A 7,500-nucleotide genomic window follows, 5' to 3' on the forward strand; every position below is an offset into this window, starting at 1 on the left:
TAAGCGTTCACTGATGTCATGGCGTTGCCACATAAGTCTTAAAATGTCTATCGAAGCGAGTCAGCACTCGCTTACGGCCACACCACCCTGAGCACGCCCGCTCTCGTCTGATCTCGGAAGCCAAGCAGGGTCGGGCCTGGTTAGTACTTGGATGGGAGACCGCCTGGGAATACCAGGTGCTGTAAGCATTTAATTAATTAATTATTTTTTAATGTCATTTTTTCCCATAAATGCGTCCTTTCTGTAACCATTTACCGATGTCATTGCGTTGCCACATTAGCCTTGAAGTGTCTCTCGAATCGAGTCAGCACTCGTTTACGGCCACACCACCCTGAGCACGCCCGCTCTCGTCTGATCTCGGAAGCCAAGCAGGGTCGGGCCTGGTTAGTACTTGGATGGGAGACCGCCTGGGAATACCTGGTGCTGTAAGAATTTAATTAATTAATTATTTATGTCATTTTTCCCATGAATGCGTCCTTTCTGTAAGCATTCTCCCATGGCATGGCGTTGCCACATTAGTTTTGAAGTGTCTCTCGAATCAAGTCCGCACTCGCTTACGGCCACACCACCCTGAGCACGCCCGCTCTCGTCTGATCTCGGAAGCCAAGCAGGGTCGGGCCTGGTTAGTACTTGGATGGGAGACCGCCTGGGAATACCTGGTGCTGTAAGCATTTAATTAATTAATTATTTATGTCATTTTTCCCATGAATGCGTCCTTTCTGTAAGCGTTCTCCCATGGCATGGCGTTGCCACATTAGTTTTGAAGTGTTTCTCGAATCGAGTCAGCACTCGCTTACGGCCACACCACCCTGAGCAAGCCCGCTCTCGTCTGATCTCGGAAGCCAAGCAGGGTCGGGCCTGGTTAGTACTTGGATGGGAGACCGCCTGGGAATACCAGGTTCTGTAAGCATTTAATTAATTAATTATTTATGTCATTTTTTCCCATGAATGCGATCTTTCTGTAAGCGTTCACTGATGTCATGGCGTTGCCACATAAGTCTTGAAGTGTCTATCGAAGCGAGTCAGCACTCGCTTACGGCCACACCACCCTGAGCACGCCCGCTCTCGTCTGATCTCGGAAGCCAAGCAGGGTCGGGCCTGGTTAGTACTTGGATGGGAGACCGCCTGGGAATACCAGGTGCTGTAAGCATTTAATTAATTAAATATTTATTTATGTCATATTTTCCCATGAATGCGTCCTTTCTGTAAGCGTTCACTGATGTCATGGCGTTGCCACATAAGTCTTGAAGTGTCTATCGAAGCGAGTCAGCACTCGCTTACGGCCACACCACCCTGAGCACGCCCGCTCTCGTCTGATCTCGGAAGCCAAGCAGGGTCGGGCCTGGTTAGTACTTGGATGGGAGACCGCCTGGGAATACCAGGTGCTGTAAGCATTTAATTAATTAAATATTTATTTATGTCATATTTTCCCATGAATGCGTCCTTTCTGTAAGCGTTCTCCCATGACATGGCGTTGCCACATTAGTTTTGAAGTGTCTCTCGAATCGAGTCTGCACTCGCTTACGGCCACACCACCCTGAGCACGCCCGCTCTCGTCTGATCTCGGAAGCCAAGCAGGGTCGTGCCTGGTTAGTACTTGGATGGGAGACCGCCTGGAAATACCAGGTGCTGTAAGCATTTAATTAATTAATTATTTTTTTATGTCATTTTTTCCCATGAATGCGATCTGTCTGTAAGCGTTCACTGATGTCATGGCGTTGCCACATAAGTCTTGAAGTGTCTATCGAAGCGAGTCAGCACTTGCTTACGGCCACACCACCCTGAGCACGCCCGCTCTCGTCTGATCTCGGAAGCCAAGCAGGGTCGGGCCTGGTTAGTACTTGGATGGGAGACCGCCTGGGAATACCAGGTGCTGTAAGCATTTAATTAATTAATTATTTTTTTTTTATGTCATTTTTTCCCATGAATGCGTCCTTTCTGTAACCATTTACCGATGTCATTGCGTTGCCACATTAGCCTTGAAGTGTCTCTCGAATCGAGTCAGCACTCGTTTACGGCCACACCATCCTGAGCACGCCCGCTCTCGTCTGATCTCGGAAGCGAAGCAGGGTCGGGCCTGGTTAGTACTTGGATGGGAGACCGCCTGGGAATACCTGGTGCTGTAAGAATTTAATTAATTAATTATTTATGTCATTTTTCCCATGAATGCGTCCTTTCTGTAAGCATTCTCCCATGGCATGGCGTTGCCACATTAGTTTTGAAGTGTCTCTCGAATCGAGTCTGCACTCGCTTACGGCCACACCACCCTGAGCACGCCCGCTCTCGTCTGATCTCGGAAGCCAAGCAGGGTCGGGCCTGTTTAGTACTTGGATGGGAGACCGCCTGGGAATACCAGGTGCTGTAAGCATTTAATTAATTAATTATTTTTTTATGTCATTTTTTCCCATGAATGCGATCTTTCTGTAAGCGTTCACTGATGTCATGGCATTGCCACATAAATCTTGAAGTGTCTATCGAAGCGAGTTAGCACTCGCTTACGGCCACACCACCCTGAGCACGCCCGCTCTCGTCTGATCTCGGAAGCCAAGCAGGGTCGGGCCTGGTTAGTACTTGGATGGGAGACCGCCTGGGAATACCAGGTGCTGTAAGCATTTAATTAATTAATTATTTTTTTATGTCATTTTTTCCCATGAATGCGTCCTTTCTGTAACCATTTACCGATGTCATTGCGTTGCCACATTAGCCTTGAAGTGTCTCTCGAATCGAGTCAGCACTCGTTTACGGCCACACCACCCTGAGCACGCCCGCTCTCGTCTGATCTCGGAAGCCAAGCAGGTTCGGTCCTGGTTAGTACTTGGATGGGAGACCGCCTGGGAACACCTGGTGCTGTAAGCATTTAATTAATTAATTATTTATGTCATTTTTCCCATGAATGCGTCCTTTCTGTAAGCATTCTCCCATGGCATGGCGTTGCCACATTAGTTTTGAAGTGTCTCTCGAATCAAGTCCGCACTCGCTTACGGCCACACCACCCTGAGCACGCCCGCTCTCGTCTGATTTCGGAAGCCAAGCAGGGTCGGGCCTGGTTAGTACTTGGATGGGAGACCGCCTGGGAATACCAGGTTCTGTAAGCATTTAATTAATTAATTATTTATGTCATTTTTTCCCATGAATGCGATCTTTCTGTAAGCGTTCACTGATGTCATGGCGTTGCCACATAAGTCTTGAAATGTCTATCGAAGCGATTCAGAACTCGCTTACGGCCACACCACCCTGAGCACGCCCGCTCTCGTCTGATCTCGGAAGCCAAGCAGGGTCGGGCCTGGTTAGTACTTGGATGGGAGACCGCCTGGGAATACCAGGTGCTGTAAGCATTTAATTAATTAATAATTTTTTATGTCATTTTTTCCCATGAATGCGTCCTTTCTGTAAGCGTTCTCCCATGGCATGGCGTTGCCACATTAGTTTTGAAGTGTCTCTCGAATCAAGTCCGCACTCGCTTACGGCCACACCACCCTGAGCACGCCCGCTCTCGTCTGATCTCGGAAGCCAAGCAGGGTCGGGCCTGGTTAGTACTTGGATGGGAGACCGCCTGGGAATACCAGGTGCTGTAAGCATTTAATTAATTAAATATTTATTTATGTCATATTTTCCCATGAATGCGTCCTTTCTGTAAGCGTTCTCCCATGGCATGGCGTTGCCACATTAGTTTTGAAGTGTCTCTCGAATCGAGTCTGCACTCGCTTACGGCCACACCACCCTGAGCACGCCCGCTCTCGTCTGATCTCGGAAGCCAAGCAGGGTCGGGCCTGGTTAGTACTTGGATGGGAGACCGCCTGGGAATACCAGGTGTTGTAAGCATTTAATTAATTAATATTTTTTTTTATGTCATTTTTTCCCATGAATGCGTCCTTTCTGTAACCATTTACCGATGTCATTGCGTTGCCACATTAGCCTTGAAGTGTCTCTCGAATCGAGTCAGCACTCGCTTACGGCCACACCACCCTGAGCACGCCCGCTCTCGTCTGATCTCGGAAGCCAAGCAGGGTCGGGCCTGGTTAGTACTTGGATGGGAGACCGCCTGGGAATACCAGGTGCTGTAAGCATTTAATTAATTAATTATTTTTTTATGTCATTTTTTCCCATGAATGCGATCTTTCTGTAAGCGTTCACTGATGTCATGGCGTTGCCACATAAGTCTTGAAGTGTCTATCGAAGCGAGTCAGCACTCGCTTACGGCCACACCACCCTGAGCACGCCCGCTCTCGTCTGATCTCGGAAGCCAAGCAGGGTCGGGCCTGGTTAGTACTTGGATGGGAGACCGCCTGGGAATACCAGGTGCTGTAAGCAATTAATTAATTAATTATTTTTTTATGTCATTTTTTCCCATGAATGCGTCCTTTCTGTAACCATTTACCGATGTCATTGCGTTGCCACATTAGCCTTGAAGTGTCTCTCGAATCGAGTCAGCACTCGTTTACGGCCACACCACCCTGAGCACGCCCGCTCTCGTCTGATCTCGGAAGCCAAGCAGCGTCGGGCCTGGTTAGTACTTGGATGGGAGAGTGCCTGGGAATACCTGGTGCTGTAAGCATTTAGATAATTAATTATTTATGTCATTTTTCCCATGAATGCGTCCTTTCTGTAAGCATTCTCCCATGGCATGGCGTTGCCACATTAGTTTTGAAGTGTCTCTCGAATCGAGTCAGCACTCGCTTACGGCCACACCACCCTGAGCAAGCCCGCTCTCGTCTGATCTCGGAAGCCAAGCAGGGTCGGGCCTGGTTAGTACTTGGATGGGAGACCGCCTGGGAATACCAGGTTCTGTAAGCATTTAATTAATTAATTATTTATGTCATTTTTTCCCATGAATGCGATCTTTCTGTAAGCGTTCACTGATGTCATGGCGTTGCCACATAAGTCTTGAAGTGTCTATCGAAGCGAGTCAGCACTCGCTTACGGCCACACCACCCTGAGCACGCCCGCTCTCGTCTGATCTCGGAAGCCAAGCAGGGTCGGGCCTGGTTAGTACTTGGATGGGAGACCGCCTGGGAATACCAGGTGCTGTAAGCATTTAATTAATTAATAATTTTTTTATGTCATTTTTTCCCATGAATGCGTCCTTTCTGTAAGCGTTCTCCCATGGCATGGCGTTGCCACATTAGTTTTGAAGTGTCTCTCGAATCAAGTCCGCACTCGCTTACGGCCACACCACCCTGAGCACGCCCGCTCTTGTCTGATCTCGGAAGCCAAGCAGGGTCGGGCCTGGTTAGTACTTGGATGGGAGACCGCCTGGGAATACCAGGTGCTGTAAGCATTTAATTAATTAAATATTTATTTATGTCATATTTTCCCATGAATGCGTCCTTTCTGTAAGCGTTCTCCCATGGCATGGCGTTGCCACATTAGTTTTGAAGTGTCTCTCGAATCGAGTCTGCACTCGCTTACGGCCACACCACCCTGAGCACGCCCGCTCTCGTCTGATCTCGGAAGCCAAGCAGGGTCGGGCCTGGTTAGTACTTGGATGGGAGACCGCCTGGGAATACCAGGTGCTGTAAGCATTTAATTAATTAATTATTTTTTTATGTCATTTTTTCCCATGAATGCGATCTTTCTGTAAGCGTTCACTGATGTCATGGCGTTGCCACATAAGTCTTGAAGTGTCTATCGAAGCGAGTCAGCACTCGCTTACGGCCACACCACCCTGAGCACGCCAGCTCTCGTCTGATCTCGGAAGCCAAGCAGGGTCGGGCCTGGTTAGTACTTGGATGGGAGACCGCCTGGGAATACCAGGTGCTGTAAGCATTTAATTAATTAATTATTTTTTTTATGTCATTTTTTCCCATGAATGCGTCCTTTCTGTAACCATTTACCGATGTCATTGCGTTGCCACATTAGCCTTGAAGTGTCTCTCGAATCGAGTCAGCACTCGTTTACGGCCACACCACCCTGAGCACGCCCGCTCTCGTCTGATCTCGGAAGCCAAGCAGGGTCGGGCCTGGTTAGTACTTGGATGGGAGACCGCCTGGGAATACCTGGTGCTGTAAGAATTTAATTAATTAATTATTTATGTCATTTTTCCCATGAATGCGTCCTTTCTGTAAGCATTCTCCCATGGCATGGCGTTGCCACATTAGTTTTGAAGTGTCTCTCGAATCAAGTCCGCACTCGCTTACGGCCACACCACCCTGAGCACGCCCGCTCTCGTCTGATCTCGGAAGCCAAGCAGGGTCGGGCCTGGTTAGTACTTGGATGGGAGACCGCCTGGGAATACCTGGTGCTGTAAGCATTTAATTAATTAATTATTTATGTCATTTTTCCCATGAATGCGTCCTTTCTGTAAGCGTTCTCCCATGGCATGGCGTTGCCACATTGGTTTTGAAGTGTCTCTCGAATCGAGTCAGCACTCGCTTACGGCCACACCACCCTGAGCAAGCCCGCTCTCGTCTGATCTCGGAAGCCAAGCAGGGTCGGGCCTGGTTAGTACTTGGATGGGAGACCGCCTGGGAATACCAGGTTCTGTAAGCATTTAATTAATTAATTATTTATGTCATTTTTTCCCATGAATGCGATCTTTCTGTAAGCGTTCACTGATGTCATGGCGTTGCCACATAAGTCTTGAAGTGTCTATCGAAGCGAGTCAGCACTCGCTTACGGCCACACCACCCTGAGCACGCCCGCTCTCGTCTGATCTCGGAAGCCAAGCAGGGTCGGGCCTGGTTAGTACTTGGATGGGAGACCGCCTGGGAATACCAGGTGCTGTAAGCATTTAATTAATTAATAATTTTTTTATGTCATTTTTTCCCATGAATGCGTCCTTTCTGTAAGCGTTCTCCCATGGCATGGCGTTGCCACATTAGTTTTGAAGTGTCTCTCGAATCAAGTCCGCACTCGCTTACGGCCACACCACCCTGAGCACGCCCGCTCTCGTCTGATCTCGGAAGCCAAGCAGGGTCGGGCCTGGTTAGTACTTGGATGGGAGACAGCCTGGGAATACCATGTGCTGTAAGCATTTAATTAATTAATTATTTTTTTATGTCATTTTTTCCCATGAATGCGTCCTTTCTGTAACCATTTACCGATGTCATTGCGTTGCCACATTAGCCTTGAAGTGTCTCTCGAATCGAGTCAGCACTCGTTTACGGCCACACCACCCTGAGCACGCCCGCTCTCGTCTGATCTCGGAAGCCAAGCAGGGTCGGGCCTGGTTAGTACTTGGATGGGAGACCGCCTGGGAATACCTGGTGCTGTAAGCATTTAATTAATTAATTATTTATGTCATTTTTCCCATGAATGCGTCCTTTCTGTAAGCATTCTCCCATGGCATGGCGTTGCCACATTAGTTTTGAAGTGTCTCTCGAATCAAGTCCGCACTCGCTTACGGCCACACCACCCTGAGCACGCCCGCTCTCGTCTGATCTCGGAAGCCAAGCAGGGTCGGGCCTGGTTAGTACTTGGATGGGAGACCGCCTGGGAATACCTGGTGCTGTAAGCATTTAATTAATTAATTATTTATGTCATTTTTCCCATGAATGCGTC

At 48.6% G+C, this 7,500-nt stretch overlaps 22 non-coding genes and 9 pseudogenes across 22 annotated transcripts; all 31 read left to right on the plus strand.

The window, feature by feature from the left end:
* Window positions 1–69: 69 nt before the first annotated feature.
* Window positions 70–188, plus strand: LOC135742618 (5S ribosomal RNA). The gene has a single exon (XR_010530037.1). It is a non-coding gene; the product is annotated as a 5S ribosomal RNA (ribosomal RNA).
* A 125-nt stretch (window positions 189–313) lies between these two features.
* Window positions 314–432, plus strand: LOC135742090 (5S ribosomal RNA). Its single transcript, XR_010529920.1, has one exon. It is a non-coding gene; the product is annotated as a 5S ribosomal RNA (ribosomal RNA).
* A 120-nt stretch (window positions 433–552) lies between these two features.
* LOC135742912 (5S ribosomal RNA) lies at window positions 553–671 on the plus strand. The gene has a single exon (XR_010530314.1). It is a non-coding gene; the product is annotated as a 5S ribosomal RNA (ribosomal RNA).
* A 120-nt stretch (window positions 672–791) lies between these two features.
* Window positions 792–910, plus strand: LOC135742331 (5S ribosomal RNA; annotated as a pseudogene).
* Window positions 911–1,031: 121 nt separating this feature from the next.
* Window positions 1,032–1,150, plus strand: LOC135742617 (5S ribosomal RNA). Its single transcript, XR_010530036.1, has one exon. It is a non-coding gene; the product is annotated as a 5S ribosomal RNA (ribosomal RNA).
* Window positions 1,151–1,275: 125 nt separating this feature from the next.
* Window positions 1,276–1,394, plus strand: LOC135742605 (5S ribosomal RNA). Its single transcript, XR_010530034.1, has one exon. It is a non-coding gene; the product is annotated as a 5S ribosomal RNA (ribosomal RNA).
* Window positions 1,395–1,519: 125 nt separating this feature from the next.
* Window positions 1,520–1,638, plus strand: LOC135742424 (5S ribosomal RNA; annotated as a pseudogene).
* A 125-nt stretch (window positions 1,639–1,763) lies between these two features.
* On the plus strand, window positions 1,764–1,882 carry LOC135742593 (5S ribosomal RNA). The gene has a single exon (XR_010530033.1). It is a non-coding gene; the product is annotated as a 5S ribosomal RNA (ribosomal RNA).
* Window positions 1,883–2,010: 128 nt separating this feature from the next.
* On the plus strand, window positions 2,011–2,129 carry LOC135742227 (5S ribosomal RNA; annotated as a pseudogene).
* A 120-nt stretch (window positions 2,130–2,249) lies between these two features.
* LOC135741811 (5S ribosomal RNA) lies at window positions 2,250–2,368 on the plus strand. Its single transcript, XR_010529654.1, has one exon. It is a non-coding gene; the product is annotated as a 5S ribosomal RNA (ribosomal RNA).
* A 125-nt stretch (window positions 2,369–2,493) lies between these two features.
* LOC135742582 (5S ribosomal RNA) lies at window positions 2,494–2,612 on the plus strand. Its single transcript, XR_010530032.1, has one exon. It is a non-coding gene; the product is annotated as a 5S ribosomal RNA (ribosomal RNA).
* Window positions 2,613–2,737: 125 nt separating this feature from the next.
* Window positions 2,738–2,856, plus strand: LOC135742468 (5S ribosomal RNA; annotated as a pseudogene).
* Window positions 2,857–2,976: 120 nt separating this feature from the next.
* LOC135742273 (5S ribosomal RNA) lies at window positions 2,977–3,095 on the plus strand (annotated as a pseudogene).
* A 121-nt stretch (window positions 3,096–3,216) lies between these two features.
* Window positions 3,217–3,335, plus strand: LOC135742571 (5S ribosomal RNA). The gene has a single exon (XR_010530031.1). It is a non-coding gene; the product is annotated as a 5S ribosomal RNA (ribosomal RNA).
* A 124-nt stretch (window positions 3,336–3,459) lies between these two features.
* Window positions 3,460–3,578, plus strand: LOC135742559 (5S ribosomal RNA). The gene has a single exon (XR_010530030.1). It is a non-coding gene; the product is annotated as a 5S ribosomal RNA (ribosomal RNA).
* A 125-nt stretch (window positions 3,579–3,703) lies between these two features.
* Window positions 3,704–3,822, plus strand: LOC135741784 (5S ribosomal RNA). The gene has a single exon (XR_010529629.1). It is a non-coding gene; the product is annotated as a 5S ribosomal RNA (ribosomal RNA).
* A 126-nt stretch (window positions 3,823–3,948) lies between these two features.
* Window positions 3,949–4,067, plus strand: LOC135742547 (5S ribosomal RNA). The gene has a single exon (XR_010530029.1). It is a non-coding gene; the product is annotated as a 5S ribosomal RNA (ribosomal RNA).
* A 125-nt stretch (window positions 4,068–4,192) lies between these two features.
* Window positions 4,193–4,311, plus strand: LOC135742536 (5S ribosomal RNA). Its single transcript, XR_010530028.1, has one exon. It is a non-coding gene; the product is annotated as a 5S ribosomal RNA (ribosomal RNA).
* A 125-nt stretch (window positions 4,312–4,436) lies between these two features.
* LOC135742572 (5S ribosomal RNA) lies at window positions 4,437–4,555 on the plus strand (annotated as a pseudogene).
* A 120-nt stretch (window positions 4,556–4,675) lies between these two features.
* On the plus strand, window positions 4,676–4,794 carry LOC135742330 (5S ribosomal RNA; annotated as a pseudogene).
* Window positions 4,795–4,915: 121 nt separating this feature from the next.
* Window positions 4,916–5,034, plus strand: LOC135742524 (5S ribosomal RNA). Its single transcript, XR_010530027.1, has one exon. It is a non-coding gene; the product is annotated as a 5S ribosomal RNA (ribosomal RNA).
* A 125-nt stretch (window positions 5,035–5,159) lies between these two features.
* Window positions 5,160–5,278, plus strand: LOC135741946 (5S ribosomal RNA). The gene has a single exon (XR_010529782.1). It is a non-coding gene; the product is annotated as a 5S ribosomal RNA (ribosomal RNA).
* Window positions 5,279–5,403: 125 nt separating this feature from the next.
* LOC135742513 (5S ribosomal RNA) lies at window positions 5,404–5,522 on the plus strand. The gene has a single exon (XR_010530026.1). It is a non-coding gene; the product is annotated as a 5S ribosomal RNA (ribosomal RNA).
* A 125-nt stretch (window positions 5,523–5,647) lies between these two features.
* Window positions 5,648–5,766, plus strand: LOC135741975 (5S ribosomal RNA). Its single transcript, XR_010529810.1, has one exon. It is a non-coding gene; the product is annotated as a 5S ribosomal RNA (ribosomal RNA).
* Window positions 5,767–5,892: 126 nt separating this feature from the next.
* On the plus strand, window positions 5,893–6,011 carry LOC135742089 (5S ribosomal RNA). Its single transcript, XR_010529919.1, has one exon. It is a non-coding gene; the product is annotated as a 5S ribosomal RNA (ribosomal RNA).
* A 120-nt stretch (window positions 6,012–6,131) lies between these two features.
* On the plus strand, window positions 6,132–6,250 carry LOC135742911 (5S ribosomal RNA). The gene has a single exon (XR_010530313.1). It is a non-coding gene; the product is annotated as a 5S ribosomal RNA (ribosomal RNA).
* A 120-nt stretch (window positions 6,251–6,370) lies between these two features.
* Window positions 6,371–6,489, plus strand: LOC135742329 (5S ribosomal RNA; annotated as a pseudogene).
* Window positions 6,490–6,610: 121 nt separating this feature from the next.
* On the plus strand, window positions 6,611–6,729 carry LOC135742501 (5S ribosomal RNA). The gene has a single exon (XR_010530025.1). It is a non-coding gene; the product is annotated as a 5S ribosomal RNA (ribosomal RNA).
* Window positions 6,730–6,854: 125 nt separating this feature from the next.
* On the plus strand, window positions 6,855–6,973 carry LOC135742485 (5S ribosomal RNA; annotated as a pseudogene).
* A 125-nt stretch (window positions 6,974–7,098) lies between these two features.
* On the plus strand, window positions 7,099–7,217 carry LOC135743052 (5S ribosomal RNA). The gene has a single exon (XR_010530452.1). It is a non-coding gene; the product is annotated as a 5S ribosomal RNA (ribosomal RNA).
* Window positions 7,218–7,337: 120 nt separating this feature from the next.
* On the plus strand, window positions 7,338–7,456 carry LOC135742910 (5S ribosomal RNA). The gene has a single exon (XR_010530312.1). It is a non-coding gene; the product is annotated as a 5S ribosomal RNA (ribosomal RNA).
* The last annotated feature ends 44 nt before the right edge of the window (window positions 7,457–7,500 follow it).

This window comes from Paramisgurnus dabryanus, chromosome 13, assembly GCF_030506205.2.
Source record: "Paramisgurnus dabryanus chromosome 13, PD_genome_1.1, whole genome shotgun sequence".
In the NCBI taxonomy this organism is placed as follows: domain Eukaryota; kingdom Metazoa; phylum Chordata; class Actinopteri; order Cypriniformes; family Cobitidae; genus Paramisgurnus; species Paramisgurnus dabryanus.